Here is a 5,745-nt window from a genome sequence, read left to right as displayed (position 1 = left end):
TAATGTGTAAATACATATACAATATAGATAAAAACTATATAGTCAATATAATCACCAGGTAACTAGAAAAAAAATGATCACTCTAATATAAAAACAGTAGCAGAAGCATGGAAATGACACAGTGGAAGTACAAAAGGGTAATTGACTGCGTAGCCGGGGAAGGTTGTCAAGAGGAGGTTCCCCTCATCATGGTGCTGAAGAATAAGTAGGATCCTTCAGGTGGGACCTGGAAGACAACTAATCCAAGTGACCATGCCTACCTCCAGATGCTTGGGCACGCTTTTCTTAACATGAGGGGATCCAAGGGCCAGATTCTGCTGCATCCTGGGCTACAGTTTCTGTTCTACTCCACTGAGCCCCTTGCGCTTGACTTGTGCACATGAAACACTTTTACAGCTATACCTTCTGCTTTTTGATTGGCTGCAAAGTCATCCTCTCACCCATAGCACATCCTGCGGTGGAGATGGCCCGGGGTGGATTTACTTATCTGCGCCATTGCTACTTTCATTTATTTACGCTTTTCTATTCACCAGGAATGGATGGTGGTGGAGATAAAGCCAATTAAACCCTGCTAAGAATGTGCTGAGGAGAAGCGACCATATTGTTTTGCTATTAAAGGGGGGGGGGTGGGTTGGGGATGGTGCGGCCTGGTGGCATAGTGGTTAAGTTTGCATGTTCTACTTTGGTGGCCTGGGTTTGCAGGTTTGGATCCCAGGTGTGGACCTAGCACTGCCTGTCAGGCCATGCTGTGGTGGCATCCCACATAAGATAGAGGAAGATTGGCATAGATGTTAGCTCAGTGATAATCTTCCTCAAGCAAAAAGAGGAAGATTGGCAACAGATGTTAGCTGAGGGCCAATCTTACACACACACACACACTATATATATATATATATATATATATATATATATATATATATATATATATATAAAGGGAGGGGAGAGGGGAACTACAAGGTGCCCAACCTTTGGGAATATCTTCTAAATAGATTTTCCAGTTCAAAGATCTCCCTACTCCCTTTTTCAGTAGAGAAATTGGAATGGAAGTCATGATCTCAGTTACAAGCTCACTGGAAACTATAAAAATTTCCTGTTGCAATAATCTTAGACCTACTCAAAACTGGAGAGTGATTATTTCTGAAGACAGATAAGGGAGCATTTCATTTTAAAATGAGTATTGATTTTTTTTCTTATTAGAACAAAACATGCACATTGTGGACAATACAGAAATTATAAAGAAGAAAGCAAAAATACCTAGTAGTCCCATCTCCCCAGGTTAGTTACATAGATAACATTGTGGAATATTTCCTTAAAATCTTCCTCCTAATTATATGACATTATGTTTGGAAGATAAAATAATTTAAATCACTTGACATATTGCAATATTTTAATAGAATCCAGTTTTAATGTTCAAAAACTTTCTCATGCTTTCTATTTCACATGAATAGATTATCTGCCCATCCTTGGATTTGGTGAGCAATAACCAGAAACGACTTTCTCTTTCTTTCCAGTGGACTTCTACCACTATATTTCAAGCTCCTTTTTTCCTCTTTCTCTCCCTCCTGAACCTGTGATCATCAAATTATTCTGCATTTTTCAGGCTTCTGTCTTTAGCTCCCATGTTACCTCAGTTGAGTTGAAACTCTCTCCTAGTAAAAGGTTTTTTCATAAAACAATGTTAAGAATAACATAAATAATTGATATTTGAACTTGACCCAGCTGGTCTCTCCTCAGAATATTAGAACAACGAACGAGAGCAAGGACATAAAGAGCTTTTAGATTTCTGTATTCTACAGAGGTATATATAGTATCAATTATTTAAATCTGGGATGACCTTATACTTTTAGCTGAAAGGATAGGTGAAAAGTCAGATCCACCTCAGTGGGATAATGTATTATGAAGAAATCAAAGTAGAAATGGAGAAAATATCAAGGACTTGCAAATATGGATGTACACAGAATAGGAGAATTCCAGGAAAGTTGCAAATACTTTAAATAAAAATTCCTCATTAAATTACTGAGTAAAATATCATTCATGCTATTGTGATTAGGGTAATCTTAAGTGTAACACTCCTCAGAGAACTTCTCTCTAATAAAATCATAATGACAGGGTTATTGTTAGCTAGAAATTACCATATTCTTTATTTTTTAGTTTAGCAAATGAGAGTCTGTTCTATGCTTAAGAACAGTGGTTAACAAGTAAATGGTGAATAAATGAATGAATGCTGCAATGGTCTTGGAAGTGTTTGATCCGTTGTAGGATTTCGTCTGTAAGGGGCAGAATTATATTGGGTAGTGAAGTTTACTACAGGTGTCAATAGTAAGATGACCCTGATTCTCATTTGAAAGCATGAGGAAGAAAGTCTGGGGCAGTATAAATGATAAAATAAAATTGGTTATCAGGATGCTGGGGGCAGGAGTAGAGCCAACTTCTGGGGAAAAATAAGACCATAGGCTCCACGATGTTGAGGATCACATCATGTGGTCATATTGGTACTTTTACCCAAACACAGTGCTGGACACAGAGCAGCTGCTCAGTAAATAAGCTTTGTTAAATGGGTGAACAATGAACTCTAACTCTGAAGGGCAGGCAGGTACACACGTAAGAGTGTATGAGTATGTGGGTGTTCGGTCAGAAATATGAACCACAAGGCAGCGAAGAACAATTTTATATACCTAATGAATAATTGTTGTTCCATCCGCTTCATAGGTTTAGTCACACATATAACAGATTTCACTGGGAGCTGGCTCAAATGGCCCACATATCATTTCACAGAAGCTGACGGAATTGATTCTTATCACTTGGGGAATATTGATAGATTTCACCAAAAAGCAGAAATAGTGCATGGTCTATTTCCTAAGACAGTTTAACCTTGTAAAAGGTCAAGATTTAAGACAGAAATGGTGCAAGAAGTGTTTGGGCTTTTTTACATTTTCCTTTTCTCTTCCCTCTATAGTATTGAGCAATAGGCTCAAGGATAATACAAACTGATATTACTTTCACTTTATTAATTGGTATTTACAAAAACCTATGTGGTCAGTGTTACATCCCATTTTATAGTTGGGAAAATTGGAATTTATTGAGTTAAGCCAATGCTTTTCAAACTTTTTGTGCATGAGAATCAGAAAAATCTTGTGAAAATACAGATTCTGATTCAGCAGGCCCCTGGTGGATCCTGGGAGAGGGCATTTCTAACAAGCTCCCTGGTGGTGCTTTGCAGCTGGTCCAGCCACCTCCCTTTAAGTAACAAATAATTAAGAAACATGCTCAAGGTCACAAAGCTAAAAATGGTAGGACCAAGATTTGAACTAAACTCTTCTTACTGTAAATTTGAGACCAAGAAGCATGGAGTTAGTACTCTATTTTCCCCAAAGATAAGAGAACAAAGATTAGTGAGAATCTATCACCTTCTTGACAGTGGTAGCAGAGAGAATCCTAATTACTCTGATAGGAATCAGGATACTGGAATACGAAACCTACTCTTCTCTCCTTGGAATGGTTACCAATAAAACTCCTGGATTTCCGTTCCTCTTATTAGTGAACCTGCTCTTGCCAAAGTTGGCAATAATCTTCATTTTAAAAACACTGGGCGGTTTTTAAACTTGACAGCTCAGGAATATCTGACATTGACATCCCTTTCTCTCCTCCTTGATGTCCGTCTTAGTGCTGCATTTGTGTGTTACTCTCTGGCTACTGCTTCCTAGTCTCCTGTGTGGGCTCCTTCTCTTCTACTCCTTCTCCACACGTTTCCTGAATATCGGTTCTTGGACCCAGCCCAATGTCACTTTACCCTCTTTCCCAATGGGATCAATGTTTAATCCTCCTGGGGAAGTCAACTTTCAGGTGTAAGTTATAACCTCCAGATTATGTCTTTAGCTTAGATCTCTATACTCCAGATATCATGTACAGGTATTTATTCAACATCTCTGCTTTTGTAAATCAGATACCTCAAATTCAAAAATTAAACTGAATTAACTCATCATTTTTCCCTTAAATTAATTTTTTCCATTGGGTCACAACTTTGACAAACCCATCCACCTGGTTTCCTAAATCAAAAACCCAAGTAATCCACTTCACTTTTCTCTTTTTCTTCCACATTTCATCTAATCTTATACACTGACCCTCCTAAATGGCTCTCAAAATAACTCTCACCTCTCCACACTCGCTGCCTCTGCCTCATTTCAAATTCCTAATATCTCTCTCCCTGATGACTGACAAACCCTGCTAACCTCCTGCCTTATTTCCTCCTAATCAGTTTTCCACACTACTACAAGAACAACCATTCTAAAATGCTGATATGGTTGTATCACTGTCTTGCTTGAATGCCTCCCCTTTGTTTTCAGTATAGTAAATTCTTTAAGTAACATAAGAGATCCAATATGCCCCTTTCTACCTTTCCTGCATCATTGTCCATCTTTGCTCTCCTTCTTCTTATGAACAAGGCTATTAGCATCCTGGCCTAATTTTAGTTTCTCCATATGGCAGGCTTCATCATAGATCTATGCCTTTCCCCTATCAATCTCTTCAGAACTCCCAAAACACCCAACAGCCATTTGCTAAGCTAACTTCAACATTTCCTCTACGATATCACCTCTTTAAGGAAATTTTCCATAATTCTTTCATGCTGAGTATCTACCTCTTCTATGTGCTAGCATAGCACCTGCATTTATATCTTAGCATTAGCAACACTGTATTTATTTTTCTGAGTTCTTTTAGATTATGAGCAGTTTGAGGACAACGTTGTGTCTTGACTTCTGAATAACCAGCACCATGGACAGTGCATGGTTAAGCCTGGAAGCTCCATTAACTCTTTCTGATGAGTGATGTTAAGGACGGGCCACTTTTTTGATAAATTAGTCAAGGATTTCCTTTCAATGCCCCTGCTATTTTACAGGAACCATACATCATAAATCCAAAGATTATGGCTTTAATTTCTATAAGCAGTACATAACCAGACACATCCTGTTAAGAACATTCAATAGTTAAGAACACTCCTAGAAAATATTGCTTTATCATTTACCAATAGGTCTAATTATCACACTGATGAGGAGATTGGACTGGGTCATCGGCCCTCCTTGCTTACCCAGTAGCATACGCTCAGTAAAGGGAGCAAATGGGTCTCAGACCAGCTGGTTTAATTCCTTTCTCCCTAACTTTTTATCAAGATGGGGTGATTCTCTACTCACGATAGAAAGACAAAATTAAATACCTTAAATGGAGACAAAGATGGAGGTGGTATTCCTGTGAATTGGAGCTTATTCTTATTTTTGAAAATCTTTTTGGCTAACGCATTTTTGTAACACAAGCAACGTAGTTCAAATTATAAAATTAACACCTGTTCATTTAAAAAGATTTAAGTGGTATAAAACATTCAGAGGGCAGATAACACAAATCACATATAATCCCACATTCCTGTGATAAAGTGTGAAAATTTTTATGTATATATTTCCAAAATAAATGGGATTACATTATATACGTTGTTATGTAATTTTCTTTTTTGAAATTAATTATATCATTTATTTTATAACATGTATCCAAACATATTGTCAGATCAAAACTATTGTAATTTTTTATTTCTATTTCTAATTTTTATTTCTGTTCCAGAGATTTCAAGATGTAGAGTAGAATACTAATTACTGTAACATTATTTTAAGGGGTGATCAAAATTGGAAACCACCAACCTTGTTTTTTATATTTTTAGAACAAAATATTTTAATTATGTGAAGAATTTGTAGAAAATGAAGC

The sequence above is a fragment of the Equus przewalskii genome, chromosome 26, assembly GCF_037783145.1.
Source record: "Equus przewalskii isolate Varuska chromosome 26, EquPr2, whole genome shotgun sequence".
NCBI lineage: Eukaryota > Metazoa > Chordata > Mammalia > Perissodactyla > Equidae > Equus > Equus przewalskii.
The sequence above is the reverse complement of the archived record's forward strand: the minus strand, read 5'-3'. Positions refer to the sequence as shown.